Source organism: Mytilus galloprovincialis, chromosome 12, assembly GCF_965363235.1.
Source record: "Mytilus galloprovincialis chromosome 12, xbMytGall1.hap1.1, whole genome shotgun sequence".
NCBI classification, from domain to species: domain Eukaryota; kingdom Metazoa; phylum Mollusca; class Bivalvia; order Mytilida; family Mytilidae; genus Mytilus; species Mytilus galloprovincialis.
In genome coordinates this window covers 10,743,836-10,761,906 of record NC_134849.1, presented here as the reverse complement: position 1 = coordinate 10,761,906, position 18,071 = coordinate 10,743,836, and the positions used below count along the sequence as shown (strand labels likewise).

The 18,071-nt window shown below is 32.4% G+C and overlaps 2 long non-coding RNA genes across 3 annotated transcripts in view; one reads left to right on the top strand and one right to left on the bottom strand.

The window, feature by feature from the left end:
* LOC143054208 (uncharacterized) overlaps positions 1-18,071 on the bottom strand; it is a 238,035-nt gene that overhangs the window by 29,998 nt on the left and 189,966 nt on the right. The gene's annotated exons all lie outside the window — the stretch shown is intronic.
* Positions 9,449-16,971, top strand: LOC143054387 (uncharacterized). 2 transcript variants are annotated; one of them, XR_012971653.1, is made up of 3 exons: positions 9,449-9,580; positions 15,183-15,308; positions 16,326-16,971. It is a non-coding gene; the product is annotated as an uncharacterized LOC143054387 (long non-coding RNA). The 2 variants fall into 2 exon arrangements; XR_012971654.1 differs by having other exon boundaries at positions 9,486-9,650.

The window sequence follows — 18,071 nt, the reverse complement described above, 5'->3', positions numbered from 1 at the left end:
AGGACATTTGCGCTTTTGCAATATTTGTTTTTATGACTTCCTTCCTCTTTTATACTGGCTTGGGACCGACAAGTCATATTTTTTAAAATGTTTAAAAGTTTATATACAGCTAAAAGTTAACATTTTAAAACACATAAAACACGAACAGTCATCACAGTTCATGTTTCGCTTAATATCTGAAGCCTAAAGAGTCAAAATAAGTAGCTCTTGTTATCTATTCTGACTGGTATTTTGTCCACATTTCAAATACAAAAATCAAGTTTTTCTTTCTCAGTTCTTGACTGGAATGCCTGATCATCAATATAATGAATCTAAATGTAATTCACTGAGTGTTGTTCAATGATACTCTTCAACAAGATAAACATAGCAGGATGAGTTAAGTAAATCGTGATTCAATCGTCACATAATTTTTGCAGATAGTCTGCAAATTTGGAACATCCAAGTTCACTTATACAAAGGTAAAAAGCGCAAATGTCCAATCAATTTAATACAGGTGAATCAAAACATAAAGCGCAAATGTCCATAGTATTTGAAGCGCAAATGTCCTATCGTTTTACAGGTAAAAAAGCGCAAACGTCCTGTGCCCATACAATAAGGTCAATATTAATCATCGATGTAATTTGCTCTATTGGATGTTTGAAATTTCAACGGAGGCAATTTCTTGGCATGACAAGCCAGCCTCTTAGCGATAAAAGAATATTTTTGAAAGAACTTAGCATTTTGCTACCTTTTTATTCTTCAGTTCGTTTTTAAAACCTCTTTGTTTCTCCAATTTGAAAAATTCAAATAAAACGAAAACTGAATTTTCTTTCATTAGTGAATTCGAAAAATACTGCTTCATTACTTATTTCAGAGTTTGAACACTTGGTGCTTAGTTTCACTTCATTCGTAGTTGACAAGGATGGACAGATTCCATGTCGAAGGTCAGTGTCTCTCTCCAGGCGTCCCAGTTTTTCTCTACATGCCATGAAATAGCGAATAATGATAAAAGTGGCGTTAAAGTCCAACAATGAACACACCAATCATTATGTATCCTTCACGTTTCACAAACAGATCATAGTTTTGTTAAACATAAATATTATTATTTGAAATTGAATTTGACAATAGAAATTTCCCCGAATCGTTTAATAGTGAATCCGGATTACACTGTAATATGTGCCGCTGGATATGAAAAAGCTCAAACTCTAAAAATTTTGAACAACTAGTGGAATAGATAATTTTAAAGCAAAACTATCTTAATATTGTGTCAGCTACCTTAAGGGAAAACAATAAGTAATGAGAAGATATATAACATTTCCAAGGATAAGGTTACATTCCTTACTTAAAGTCGACACCTAATAATGTAGAATATCTATTTCCAATAGAAAAGAGTAATTCTGAGAATAAAGAGAGCAGTCGCTATTCAAAAGGAGCATGTTTGGAGGGTTGAGATCTCTAAAAACATGTTTAACCCCGTCGCAATTTGCCCCTGTCCCAAGTCAGGGACCTCTGGCCTCTGTTAGTCTTTTATGATTTTTAGTATTAGTTTCTTGTGTATAATTCGGATTTTAGTATGACGTCCATTATCACTGAACTAGTATACATCTTGTTAAGGGACCGGCTAAATGACACCTCCGTGTGTGGAAGTTTCTCGCTACATTGAAGACCCATTGGTGGCCTTCGACTGTTGTCCGCTCTATGGTCGGGTTGTTGTCGCTTTGACACATTCTCCATTTCCATTCTCAATTTTATGTCTTTGACAAGCAATGCTTTAAACCACTGACAGTCTCTTTAACGATCCCATGCACAAAAATGACAAAACTAAATAACAAAGTATATTGTCCCAGCTAGCCTGAATAGTGTAGGTCTCAGCTCGAGAGTTCCCACTAAAGGCATTTCGTTTTTTTTTTAGATAAAAAGATTTGAGATACCCAGTCTACAAAATTAAACAAAAGTTCAAAATCTGACTCTCGTCTGTACTAATTGTTTCATTGGCAATTTTACTACATTTTCTCATTATTATGTTGCTTCATAAATGTCTTTAAAGATGAAACTTCTGTTGGTGGTTACGGTTCGGAGATGGGCTGTTCTGTCCTTGTCAGATTTCTCATACATGTTTTTCTATATTAATACTCTAGTTAGAAGAAAATAGCTTGCAGTTATCCGCTATCTCAAGAAGTTTAGACATTTGCTTTAAATAACATGCGATGAAATAAACACTTGAAATGAGTGAAATTCTAAAGATGGCGTAGACATATTGATTTATTAATTGATTAGGATAAGATATCTTGGTTTTCAGTTGATTGCATCCGTTTCGTTCTCTCACAAGTACAAATGAAGATCTCGATCATTGATTATACTGTTCTGTTAATTTCTGTGTCATTTTGTCTCTTGTGGAGAGTTGTCTCATCGGTAATCGTACCACATCTTCGTTTTACAAGTACAGAAAATTTTGGAAAGCTCATTTTTAATTATTTTATTTTTTTTTAATCGAATATTCCAATCGTTACACCATTTTCCAAGGTCATGAATGCTTGGCGCCTTTAACATGATTTAACCCTGTCACATTATGTATATATATATAAATATATATGCCTGTTCCGACTTAGGAGCCTGTAAACCAGAGGTTGTCATTTGTTGCTGTATATCATATTTGTTTCCCGTTCATTAATTTAGTACATATTTCATTTTTTTCATTTGTCATTTTGAAGCCTTTTATAGTTGACTATACGATATGGGTTTTACTCATTCTTGAAGCCCGTGCGCACGTGGCGACCTAATGTATATCTGTAGAGTTGTCTCATTGGCAATCATACCATGTATTCATTTTTATATTGATACCAGTTCATAGGTATTCAATTGCACCAGAAAAAACTTAATATGGGGAACCTTTAACCTATTTTCAATACAATTAAGAAAGGGAGCTTCCCGTTTTGATAAGATCTGTATTAGATATTTTTTTCATTATTTGTTATTGACTTTGAACTAACTGTTAGTAACTGCGAGTAACGTTATGTGTCTGTTGTTGTTGTGGGGTTGAATAAATCCCTGGCACGTCCAGGATGTGTTCTGTTAGTTGTTTTGTGCTTTCGATCAATCTGATGAGTTAAGCCCTTTTCAATGATTTTTTTTATAGTTTGTTCTTATGTTCTATGTACTAGTTCACCATGCACTGTCCCAGGTTATCAGGGAGTTCTTGAGGCAGCAAACTAGTTTAAATCCGCGTCATTCTAAATGTGCATGTTAGTAGCCTGTATAAATCTGTATGCTTGCATTTATTGCTATATATCATAATATTTTTCCGCTGTTGTTGTACATAAGTCAGGCCGTTAGTTGTTTTATATTTGTCATTTGAGGCCTTTCATAGCTTGCTATATGTGGTTTGGGTTTTGCTCATTTTTGAAGACCGTACGTTAACTAATAGTTGTATAATTCTTGTGCATTTGTTCTCTGACCATGTGGAGATTTGTCTCATTGGCAATCATACCAAATCTTCCTATATTTATATATATAAATATACTAGTTAAGCATTTTTTGTAAGGGAAACCCCGAAAGATTACACGATTAAATAACTGGTGAAAAACTTCATTGATTGTAGAGTAAAATTATCTCAGTGAATTGAGATATGTCGATGTTAATCCAATTGCGTACCATATATCATTAATATAAGGGACCTATAATCATGATAATCATAAATTAAATCGTGCCAGTACCATAGAAGAAAAGTTCCAGTCGGTGAACAGTCCATTATGCGGACTGTGGCGACTGGGCAGGCGCGGATCCAGAGGGGGTTCCGGGGGTTGGAACCCCCCTTTTTTTTGGACGATCAATGCATTTGAATGGGGACATTTAATTGGAAACCCTCCCCCCCTTTTGTCCTGGGTTAGGACCCCCCCCCCCCTTTGTCCTGGGTTAGGAACCCCCCTTTTTAAAATGGTTGGATCCGCCCCTGCTGGGCCATGTACTATGCGGCAAAGAAATGAGATGTTCTAATATTATTACACCTGCATACCAAATATTAAGACTGAGCAGCTTTATATGGGTCCATCTTTGATTGACAGACATTCCATCACAAACTTCAACATAGAAAGTATATATAATATATAAGCAAAAGTTTCAAAGTCGACCATGCATTCATATAATATTCATAATATAGCTCATGCCAGTGGAGTGCATGCATATAGTGTTTATGCCTGTTTTATTTTACTTTTATTTTTTGTGTGACTATATGATTTGTGCAATCTTATTATTAACTTGTGCTATGTTTTAAGTGTACTATATGCTTTTAACTTATATATGTCATTTATGGTATCTTACTATGCATTATATGTTTAAAATTGTGTTGTTTTTCATGACTTTTGTATGTGTGTATTGTATTGTGTATGTGTGTATTGTATTTTGTTATTAAGTCGATTTGAAAAGCTCACTAGAGCTTGTGTTATGTAGTTTATTGAATATCGACTCTAAATAAAACTTTGAATCTTGAATCTTGAATCACGGATATGAGTTTTGCTAATGCTAATACAACTGAGTGTTTTTGTTAATTAGTATCGTCCTGAATATAATGAAATATTGTCCATTGGACGTGAAGCAAACAACTTATATCCATACATTGTTTTTGATGTTTGGTCTATTATATCATAACGCAGGAAAACGAAACCATCCAAATTCATGTTTTCGGTATAAATCTTAACGTCATTCTTGTGTTGGTTACAGTTTGACATTATTACATTGAAAAAAAACAAAACAACAAAAATTAATTAAGTTAATTAATTAATTAAGTCTCATTGTAGGTTATTAGAAAAAAATGAGTATGGTTAGATTATTAAATGCATGTAAACCTAATATTATACGGTGCATTACGTTTGCGCGCATTACCATTACATTTGCGCGCAAAAATCATTACGTTTGCGCGCAGCTTTTGATTACATTTGCGCGCATTTTTTTGACAAAAAATCATTACGTTTGCGCGCAGCTTTTGATTACATTTGCGCGCATTTTTTTGACAGGTAAACTCAGGTAAACCCAGGTAAAATACGTGATAATAATACTTTTTTATTCATTTATTTGTTCAATTTTTACAAGTATAAGTACCCCTTCCGTTAGTCTAAGTCCCCTGCTCACCAACGAGGAGGTGGCAGTGGGATTTCGAGCAGGATAAGTCCGTTTTATTATGCACAAGCACTAAATCCTAGAAATATATACAGATAGAAATGTTAAAACATAGCTGATATAAAAAGGTAAAAATACTGAGTTTTCTAGCATCGGATTCGTGTTGATGCTCACAGTTACCATTAAGAATGACTGTTGAATGTTCGTCAGTTTTTATTCTGCCTTTGCAAGCTTTAACAGTACATCTCCAAGATATATTCCCAGACTTTAGTGTTCTATCAATACGGAAAGTAAATTCATCGTATATTAATGATTTTTTCCCTCGATTTGTTTCAGACAAACGAAACTCCATGTTTGTGCCTTGGTGTAACTTTACAAACTAACTTAAAGTATTTACTAATTTTAAAAGAGATCACTATTCGTTGAAACACTATTCACTCTAAAATATTCGCAATGAAGTTACATGTATGCCTTAAGCTATAACGGGGTTTATTATGATCATGAGGGGTTTATCATGATCATGATCACTTTATTCAATACATACAAGAACATATAATTTGAATTAACAAATATTTTCAAAATTAATAATTGATAAGTCATATTTATTATGAAAAAATATAGTCAATTATGATTTAATTTATTTTTCATTGGTATTTTTACCTGAGTTTACCTGTAAAATGAATGCGCGCAAATGTAATCAAAAGCTGCGCGCAAACGTAAAACATTTTAATCCCCAAATGCGCGCAAACGTAGTGCGCCCATATTATATGTAAAACTGAAGTTTCTTTTCAATTTCCTTCATTCTTTTTAATGCATTAAATGTATGTGTATAGATAATCTGTCAAAGTTGTCCCATTTCTAGAACATGTACTATATTTTTCTATCTTTGAGTGGTTATTAGAAAATCCCAAAACCTTAGAACTTGTTGTTTTAGCATGTTATTATCTGCATGCCATAACAGATTAATAGCTTTATGTTGCCTTTTTATAACTGATAAAAAAATCTCCACGGCTTAGATCATGCAGGACTGTATCCTACTGATGTAAAGTTTTAAAAAAATACAAATCATAATACTAAATTACATCTTTTCGCGCCTATTGATAAAACTGTTGCATATAAATGTTTCACTCAATTGATGTATTTACTTTGGCGTTGCTAATGATATAAGTGCGAGAATTATTAGACGGTGCATCATTGAACTGAATTGACCTGCGTAGGCGTAGGTGCAATAAAGTTGTCATTTCACTTATCAAGCTTTTAACCACATAACGGTAACCAACTCATCATGCATGCTGATTTTGAGCACGCGTCTAATCGTTTCAGTCCCTTTAACAAATACCGCTGTTATGAAAGACCTTTAATAGATACTTTCAGCTCCCCTTTTTAATCATTAATTAAAATATTAATTCTTCCGACTTGGGTATCTTGTTATTTAAAAAGATGCCTTTGGTTTTTGTTTTAGATTGCATTTCTGTAATAAATAGGATTTTACCGAAAAGCACTAAACTTAAATATTTTGATATACGTAATTCCAGAAACATCTCTTATTATCATATATATGGGATGTGATATGACTGTTGTTTCTCTACTATCTGATACTATCTAATATTTGAGACCATTCAGGTAAATGGTATTTTTTTCAATCAGATTATTAATCGGTTTTGTCTAAAACTACTACATATAAATTCAACATATAAAAATACAAATCATAATACTAAATTGCATCTTTTCGCACCGTTTGATAAAACTGTTGCATATAAATGTTTCACTCAATTGATGTATTTACTTTTGCGTTGCTAATGATATAAGTGCGAGAACTATTAGACGGTGCATCATTGAACTGAATTGACCTGCGTAGGCGTAGGTGCAATAAAGTTGTCATTTCACTTATCAAGCTTTTAACCACATAACGGTAACCAACTCATCATGCATGCTGATTTTGAGCACGCGTCTAATCGTTTCAGTCCCTTTAACAAATACCGCTGTTATGAAAGACCTTAAATAGATACTTTCAGCTTCCTTTTTTTAATCATTAATTAAAATATTAATTCTTCCGACTTGGGTATCTTGTTATTCAAAAAGATGCCTTTGGTTTTTGTTTTAAATTGCATTTCTGTAATAAATAGGATTTTACCGAAAAGCACTAAACTTAAATATTTTGATATACGTAACAACCTCTATAAAATTATCTAAATAATCGAGGTCCCGAATTTAAAGAAATTTAATTCCCGACATCCCGAAATTAGAAAAAATAAATCTTGGATCCCGAAAGGGTCAATCCCGAAATCAGGCCCGAGCTTAAAAACACCCGATCCCGACGTCCCGAAAAAGTCCTGCCCCTCCCTCTGCCATGTAGTTATCAAAATTTTCGTGTTTATGCTGCATACATCAGATTTTTTTTTCTTTCTCGATACTCAATCAAACAACTCAGACTAAATGATCTTATTAAACATATTGCGGATAGCCATTTAATAAAAAAAAGTATAGAAACTAACTAACTAATTTTATTCAGTATAAAACCCAGCACAAAAGGATCATCGCTGAAAAACATGAGCACATATCATACAATAAATTATCAGTTTCCCTTTATGAGGGGGGATAGGAGGGGGTCTTGATCCCGAAATCCCGGACTTGAAAAAAATCCCGAGGTCCCGAATTTAAATAAAGCAAATCCCGACATCCCGAAATCCGAAAAAAAGGATTCCCGGATCCCGAAAGGGTCAATCCCGAAATCCCGAGTTTAAAAACACCCGATCCCGGAGTCCCGATAAAGGTCCTATTCCCCCTCCTTTATGATCCTGTATGTATCCATACCAAAATTGTAAAAAAACAAAACACAGTTCTTTGATTTGCAAAGAACGACAATAAATTCTAGGTTATCATTATTTGAACTGAAGAAGGTTATAAAAAAAAACCAAAAAAACAACAACACTGTAAGTCAGAAAAATAGTCGTGAAACATTTTCTGATTAGCTGAAGGGTGGTTTGCATTCGACAATCCTCGGTAGAATCCGATACTCTAGCTCCTTCCTAGATGAGGGTACGGAATCGGCCGAGTTGAGACGAAGACAAGTTTTTAAGTTTTAGATCTAAGTAAATAAAAACATGACAGTTGGCTTTACATATACAGTGCGTGCCTAGATCGTAAACGTCACACAAAGTGCTAATATTTAGATACGATGAAATCTTAAAAACCTTTTTATTAGATGTTATGATGTAAAACGACAAATTCTATGCGTGGATTAAGTATGTAGACACTATGAACGTTTTATTTGATTTTAGTTAATGAAAACAGAGTCTCTGATGAAAAGAAGACAAAGTGTTTTAGCTTTTAGATCCTTAGTCTATATTGTGAAAAGCGAACTATTTTTAGATTTAAATGCTGCAAGCTTGTTATTCTTTTTACCCGTGTGAATGTTAGTGAAGTAATTTATTTTACAACATTTATCTTTTACTATTTTACTACGTAAACATATATAACCCATAGGCGGATCCAGGGGGGCCTGGGGCCCGCCCGCCTTTTGTGTGGGAAAAATTGGTTGCTTATATAAGGAATCACTGACGCATGACTGGAGCCCCCCTTAGGTAAGTCAACGGGCCCCCTTATGAAAAGTTCTGGATCCGCCACTGTAATCCCCCCTGTATATATGTCCGGTAACTAGCCTAACAATTTTTAACGCAACTAAGAATGCATACTACAAGCTATGTGACCTACCGAATTAGACTATTTACTGGATTTGTTATCTCATACGCAACACGACGGGTGCCAAATGTGGAGCAGGATCTGCTTACCCTTCCGGAGCACCTGAGATCACCCCTAGTTTTTGGTGGGGTTCGTGTTGTTTTTTCTTTAGTTTTCTATGTTGTGTCATGGATACTTTTGTTTGTCTGTTAGTATTTTTCATTTTTAGCCATGGCGTTGTCAGTTTGTTTTAGATTTATGAGTTTGACTGCATGTCCCTTTGGTATCTTTCGTCCCTCTTCTATACGTCCTCAATCCTCAATCTTATGGCCTGTTGGCACGAATTGTCCCAATGTGCAGTTTTCCTCTCTGGTGCGTTTTCCTCGACGTATTTTCTCAAGTTCTCTGTGCTTTAAATTTGGTATGCGCTGGTTAAGATTGGGATTGAGGAACAGCAGTATTAAATCTGCCCGTTCTGTGCAACTAGAAAGTGATCCTGTATATATTAGTGGAGGATATCATTATTCAATATATAGTGTACATATTATATTCCTACATTCATGGTGGTGGGTTTTGTTCTACACGCCGTAACGGTGTGGTTGTCCTACAAAGGATGTGAAAATTTGGAAGAAGAAGAAGTTTACCTTATCTCCCTTTAGAACTATTTATAGATGGCGCTGTATACAACATGGATGCTGTAACATTATCAATTTATCAATAAGATTTATGTCTTATGTTTACATCTTCATGGCACACATTTAGTAAAGTTGTTTGATTGCCAGGGGGATGTTACATCACATTTCAAAAGGTTAGGACTGAAATGTGGACAGAGACGAGATTTTACAGCCGAAATTCTGTCGGAAGGCAATTTATAATGGGTACAACTTCAAGTCAAATCGGCACCTGGTCAAATCGGCACCTTGTTAAATCGGAACTAGTCAAATCAGCACCTATTTAAAGTCAATTCGGCATCCTATAATATTTGATAAAATAAATATAAATAATTCTAAAAATGTATAAATTCATGATCTATTATGGGGGTTGGATTTTAGCTAGTCCAAATAATTATGACGTCTGGCAAGGCTATTTTAATTTTTTACTGGGACGCCTTCCTACGACGTCATAACGCCGAAGCCATTTTTTACATCTGGAGTTTGAGAGCAAATTTTGGGGGGAACTTTGACACCTAATTTTAGGAAGTCGTCCCAGAAAAAAAATAAAATAGCCTTGCCAGACGTCATAATTATTTGGACTAGATTTTAGCATGCATTAAAACGCATCAAGCAGCTAGAATGCAAAAGTTTATTATCTAAAGTTTTCCCAACATTCTATGACTGACGTTTTGATAATTTTTCTTTTCAGGTAATTAATAACATAGTTACTTCAAAAACTTAATAAGAAACAACGAAGCCCTGCAATAATTAATGAAAAAATATTAACTACTTCCTGTAGGTCGTGACGTTTTCGCCTGGTTTTTGCATGCTGGGATTTAAAATACAATCATTAAAAGTCTTGGCTTTTAATCATATTTTAACGTAATTGTAAACTCACCAATGACTTATGCTTTATCTAATAACCATCTGATAATAAGAAGATAAAACACACAGACGTGCAATTGTACACATTCATGAGATAAATTTTCTATGTAAAACGTATATATTTGAATTATTTTTGTAGACAACACAAAAAGTTATAAATTTATTTTTAATTAATGCATTTTCGGACTAATTAAGTGAATAAATTAACGTACAATAATCTGTTAAGACAATATGTTGGTGTACTCTTATTGATTGACCTTTTACTACCTCTGCTATGACTGTGTGTGTATTCACGGTTCTGTGGCAATACTTGTAGATGGCTTGTTGAAAGGTAAATTGTTATTTGCACTTCAGTATTTAACCACGCCTCTAGGGCACACCTTGCCAGGTGTGACTGTCTTTTTGGATCAGTGGATTATAAAACAAGGGAGCATTTAATACACACATTTAAAGTACATACTCAAGTTGGTGACGAATAAAAATAGATCGCCGTGGAAACCTAATTCATGTGTCAGAATGAAATGATATACACGGTAACACCGCTTGTCCTTGATTTATGTCTCATAAAAAAGGGGAACTTAGAAATTAGAAATAGCTTAACCAAAGCATTTTGATTGTCTTAATTAGGCAAAAAAATGTACGAGTTAGACTTTTGAAAGCCATGTATTAATTAATATCTGAAACTATCTGAAGATAACTCTACCGAAGCGGAATATAATATGCACGAATACTTTTGTTTTCACATCTTTTCATATTTATGATTAATTATTGTTATCTATTGTTCATTTAATTACTTAATTAGTACCTATATGTCTACTGCTTGGCATTAAATCTCTGTGTGGAAGGAAGGCATTATTACCAGTGTTCCAGCTTGAATCTCAGGGCAGAAGGGTGCTACTTGTCTGAAAGGGCACTTTAGCGCAATAACCCAAATTGTAAGGGCACTGTTTGGCAGTGTATTAATAACCTTGAATATATGTATTATATATTGCTAGGCTCAGCTGCAGAACATTACTTGTATTTTAACCTTATTCAGAAATTAATGTGTTCCAAGTGTTGGTTCCAGTAAGATTTTTTTATTATCAAATTATCATACCATGACACAAAGCATATCATTTTAATTGATGTAAATTTATGCAAACTGTCCATTTTGATCAGGAAAAAAATCCTTAGAAAAATCTTTTTTTTTATTTTATAATTTATATAACTTAATTATACAAGTCTATAAAAATAAACAAGTAGTTCTGAAAGATGGAGCTAAACAAAATTGAATTTGTTATGTTATTAAATTATTTACATTAAAACTACTTGTTTAGACATATAGTATTTGTGTTATTGAAAGTTACCTAACTTGTAAATTGTTACAAAAAAGTATTAAGAAGTGCACACCAAAGTGCTCCTAAGTAGGGAGTTTTATAAATATAACAGGTGATACAAGAGATGATTATATTATAATGATGCAATAATACATTGCATATATTACAGAAGGTATAAACTCCATTATGATTAAAAAATAAAAGCATTTGTTAAGTGCTCCTATGTAAGGAGGATTATAATACAAGAAATAAAACAGGAAGTGGTGCAATCTTGTTATGTTCAAATACAAATTTCTTTGGTTCTTCTTTTAATTTCATACTCGTGGTTATAAAAACAAAACGTTTTACCAATCTACCAATTTACTCAAAACTTAGTCTGCCTTTTAAATTGTTTTAAATTTTCTTTAAAAATATTTTTTTTTATGTGTACATATGCTATGATACGTAAACATTACAAATGGCTAACACAGCATTTTCATTCTGTATTAAATATCTAGTATTTGTTCAATTATCTTAAATCCACTAATTAGCAGTGAACAATCATTAGCAGAGGTGATAAAACTGCCAAAGGCATTAGGTATTTAACTTAATCCTTAATTGTCAGTTAATTAGTGTTACACAATCACTCAGGTAACAATTTTACCGGAAACGCCAGAAGGCACGAAATTTGAAAATGTATCTTTTGAAAAGGCAGAGGGGGGCATTCTTTGGCTTTGGAGGGCAGAAGGGCGGGGGTAAGGGCACCAAGGGCGGGGCGCCCTTCTATTTAGGGCAGGCGGGAACACTGATTACATATAGATTATATTATTTGGATGAGGATTTGAGCTAGCCTATAAAAACACATTAATTAGTTAACATACATTCAAGACCAAAGGATATTAACTTTGATGATTCAATTAACTTTTACTTAAAAACAACAGACAACGAATTTAATGTCATCTTTCCCTATTTTTGAATGTAATTATAAGTCTGTTCAACTGGCAAGAATACCCCTAAAGCGGACAAGCAGTTTATTCTTTTAAGTTGCTGTCATTGAATATCAAGAAAGAAAATAAATCCAGAAATTGATTTGAAACTGTACGTAATACTTAATAGTTTTCCTAGAAAATATTCACATCCCTTGGGGATTATCAGTGTACCTCCAGTTGCATATATATATTACATGAATGTCGGAACAATTGTGATGATGACGAATTTCTTCCTTTATTCGAGAACAATCTATTTGATATATAAATCTGTGATTTTACTATGTTCATAACTTTGATGAACCAAAGCAAGTTATATATCGACCTGTATTTAAATCAAATTGGTTCTCTTCTTCTTCTTCTTCTTTTGGTATACAAAAGTCTATCGAATTCGTTGATTACATACGTTGACTAGTCTATTTACAAAACTTTTACCCAAATTTACACAAAATGTATGTTCCTTTCTTATGTTCAATGTATACATGTATATATTTTAAATTACGCTATAGTTCCGTAACTTTCTATCCAGGCGTATAAACGAATCGACAACAAGTGCGTACATTTTTTAAATCAATATCTGGTATGTTCCAATCTGTCCTTTACTATTGACAACAAGTATATATTACATTTTTCCAAATAAACCCTTGGAAAAAATATGTAAATAGATTTCTACTTTCTTCAAATCTTTGTGGTTTATAGACATATCATGATTTTTTTATCGGAGAAGATGACAAAATAGCGGAATGCAGACAATTGATACTCAAAATTTAAAATCAATGGTGATCTCTTATCTAGAGGAATAAAACTTTAATATCTATAAATTTGAGCATTTTTATACAGAATGGACATAATATCAATTTTTGATTTTTTTGCGAAGTTTCCCTTTAAACCAACAATCCTGCAAAATGTTCAACTGGTTAAAAAATGTATAAAAAATATCCATTACCTCTTATACATAATTAAAAATACACATTTAGTTTATATGAGAGAAAAAAATATTTACATCAACCCCCAAAAAATGTGAATAAAATTAAGTGAATATCTCTAGACAACCTCTTCCTTAATTAACTCTTCTTGCGTAAATACTGAAAAATTTCTGGACAACCCATTCCTTATTATACCCCCGCTTTAAAAAAGGGGGGGTATACTGTTTTACCTCTGTCTGTCCTTCCGTCAGTCCCATGAATATTTTCGTCGCATTTATTGAAATCTACGTTTTGTATTACGAAAATCTTAGATTGAAACCATTTTTCTCTTAAAAAAAGGTTTGTTGGTTTATTTTTACAACTTTCCAAAATATACTTTCTGTCTCTTCCGGTACTACTTTTCTATTGAGAGCGAACAATTTGATTTTGAGCTTAATACATTTTATGCTTCTTCATAAAGTGATCATAATTGGATTTAGTTTACGTTTAATCCATTTAATCCATTAAAAGCGTCATTCATTCCCAATCTCTTGTTTATTGTTGGACTCATTTTTGTTAAAAAAAAATTTGGCTGCCATTGCACACTACGGTTCGGAACCAGACCAGATATGACAAAAATCCGCATTTTCACGATAGAGAACTACGCATAAAAAGACTATTTTTCTGAAAACTTTGTCAAAAATATATATATCATTTTGATGTAAAGATTAGAAACAACTGGAACTAAATCATTGGCCCAATTGGGTACCTTGAAACAATGAATTTCATAGACATGATGAAGAAAAAAGTTTTTAAATTGAGATTTTTTTGCTATTTATAACACTTTCTTTACTCTTTTGATATAAAAAAAAAGGTTTCTTTTTTGTACTAGATATTTATATGTTTATCATTGTATATATATACAAGTTGCACTATGATAAATCATTCATTCATTTTACTTTCATCATGTTCATGACTTATAGTAACTGAAACCACATATATATATTTTTATTTGGCACAAGAGGCAAAAAATAATTCTGTAACTATAAATGAATAAATAAAACAAACTGAAACAACTGTATTCATGGTATTAGTGATTAGTCTAATTGTATTCTCAGTAATGAATTGAACAATATAAACATATACATGTATAACATAAAGGAAATCAATGGAAATAGAGCATCGCTGAGACGCGACAAATGACACAGTTAATTTTTTTTTACGCCAAATGGGATGCTATCTTCTGGGGATAACACTGCACTTGTAAGAAAGGGACTTCAGGATCAGCCTTTCTGAGATCCATAAATAATTGTACTACAAATGTAGCTATTTCTTCATAATATAATAGTGAAAAAAAAACTATTATTAATGTTGTTTTAATCATAAATATGAATCCAGCTGTTCACAATCTTTTTACCGATTTACTCCTATCACAATTTTATAGTATTGAACACAATCATGACAATATACATGTATACACATAGACATACATGTTCATGTATGTAGTATATATGCACATGGGTAAAACATTTTTTGATGAACTGAACATGATAGATATATTTTTTTTTAATTTCTACTTCAGGTGGAAAATATTAGCTGCAGTTTATCATTGTTTATTATGATTTTCAAATGTTTGCATAACATGGACAGCTTATGACATATGATTTTTTTCTTCAATTTGCACAGGATTATGTATAGTCTGCTACAACATATACAAGAGATGCAGTCAAAAGAATGCTACATGTATGACTGAGGAAGAGAATTTACCAGCTCAGCTACATTGTACAAGTACCACCGGAGCCATTAATAGATGTATGTACATGTACAAACAAAACTTTTAAAAAAAATGTTCTTAGTTCATGTAGCTATAAACATGTACATGTAATGTATACTTTATACATGTACATGTAGTTCATTATGATTGTCTAGTCCAGTACATGTAAGTCATGAAAAAAATCTAATATATCAAAAATGTAAAGTTCTTACATTTTTATGGTCTACTACCTACGATAGTAGAGGGGCATAATGTTTTCTGGTCTGTGCGTCTGTCCTTCCGACCGTCCGTCCTTCCGTCTGTCTGTCTGTTCGTTCAGGTTAAAGTTTTTGGTCAAGGTAGTTTTTGATGAAGTTGAAGTCCAATCAACTTCAAACTTAGTACACATGTTCCCTATGATATGATCTTTCTAATTTAATTGCCAAATTAGAGTTTTGACCCCAATTTCATGGTCTACTGAACATAGAAAATGATAATGCGAGTGGGGCATCCGTGTACTATGGACACATTCTTGTTAATACTTTGCATGCTTTGATTAAATATTCATGTTTTAATTTGTCAATGATCTGGAAATGATCAAAAATTAAAAAAAAAAAGTAACCTTGATTGGCATAAATGAAAACTTGGCCGAAAAGGACTTAAAATGAAATTGAAAAAAAAATAATATGTAATGATCTGCCCGAAAAGCATGAAAAGGACTTCAAATGATTTTTAAATTTTTTTTTTATGTAATGATCTGTAAATAGAACTGTGTTAACTCTAAAAGTAGAAGCTATATTGTGTCACTCCATTTGTCCTTGGCCAGTTGGTCCTAAAAAATTCAGTGACTCAATTTCAGTCACATGTTTCTCTGAAACTACTTCTTATACTGACTATTTTATGTATGAGCTTCACAGTGATAACTTGTAATATTTGAGCACTTTTCAGATCTATCAAACACCTACACAATGTACATGTACTGCCTGTAAGCAGAAAATTGGAACTACAAGGGGGATAATTGGTATTTGTAATATGACATTGCATGCCTTCTTGTTAAAATTTCATAATTTTTGCAGGAAAATCAATTTGATCCAGAGAGTCATTACAATACTAGGAAAAGAAAATATGTTTATGCATCTCAAACCAGTGATAAGGTAATTATGGACAATGATGGATAATAACTTCAACTGCTTTGTGAGCTCTTGTTGGATGAGTAGCAGCTGGCATTTTTACATCTGCTGTTCTTCAAATTACATCTTTCAATCTTCTCCTCTCAAACTGAATAGCCAATAAGAAGTACATATATATTGAAGTACAAGTAATTCATGATAAAAAAAATCTTTAAAACTTTATCCTCTGAATTTCTGAGCCAATCAGGACAACACTTGTGAAATGGTCCATAGATGATCCTCTTTGAAAACTAATGTACATGAGGTGACCATTTGGATTCCTGTAATGTATTTGAATTTTGAAAATTTGGCCTTACTTTTAAATTGGTCCACATTGAGCATGTTGAGGTCCAAAGGATCCCAAATTAATCTGTGTGATTACACCACAAACTAATTATTCTGGTACTACGATATGCTTATACTAACTGCATTAAGATTTTTTATTTTTGAACCAATTTAAATTAATCCATATTAAAGTCCAAAAAGTCCAATATTATAAAAAAAAAGAAGATGTGGTATGATTGCCAATGAGACAACTCTCCACAAGCAATGACGACAAAGAAATTAATAATAATTGCCTTTAGATAAGTTCACATTTAGATCCAAAGGGTCCAAAATTAAACTTTGTTTGATTTTAATAAGAAGAAAAAATGAAATTTGTATCCATATTTTAGTGTTTGTGTCCAGTTTTCAAATTTTCTTAAATTTCATAGACCAATTAAATTTCGTTCGATTTCAATAAAAATTAATCATATTGGCTATATTTAGATTTTGATTTTGAGCCTTTGTATCAAATTGGTCCAAATTTATGTTCAAATTAAGCTTTGTTTGATTTTATCAAAAATTTAATTCTTGGGGTTTCTGATATTCTGAATCTAACCATGTGTATTTAGATTTAGAATATTGGGTAATACAGAAGGTAATGTAATGTCATACATGTCATATATTAAGTTCTTTGATCAAATTCTTTAAGTCAGGAACTTTTGATGTGTCAAATATTTAATCACAATCCAATTTTAATATAATTTTATATAATTTAAATTTTTATAAAATTATTGTTGATTAGAAATTTAGGATAGATACCAGGGATGGGGTAATCGTAATCGATTGTAATTGATTACATTTTTTCAAGTAATCGACAGTAATCTGTAATCGAAGACATTTTCGATTACATGTAATCGTAATTTAATCGATTACAGCAAAAATTTGGATGTAATCATCGATTACTTTTCGATTACATTTCGATTACTTTAGTAAAATAGTTTGATGAAAAATAACCTATTTCAGAGGAAAATATGTATGTTATCACTTTGTAGTACAGATAAAATATTATGCATTAACAATACTTGAAATTTAAGCAACTGCCTTATTTCTATCTATTGTCTCTAGCTGCATTATGAGTACCCAGATACCTCCCCTACCTAAATCTTTATATCTAGCTTTTGAAACAAATGGATGTATGTGCTTGTCGATAATTCAAGAGCTTTAATATTTAAATAAGAAAATAGATTTGAAAAAATAAAATAGATCATAAATAAGAAATGTGTCTGTCTGTCTTTCGTTAAGTTCTGTACTACATTTTTTAAAAGTAGTAAGCTTATTTGTATTAAATTTCCTGAAAACATCATTTTCAATCAGAGTTGAAATTAAAGC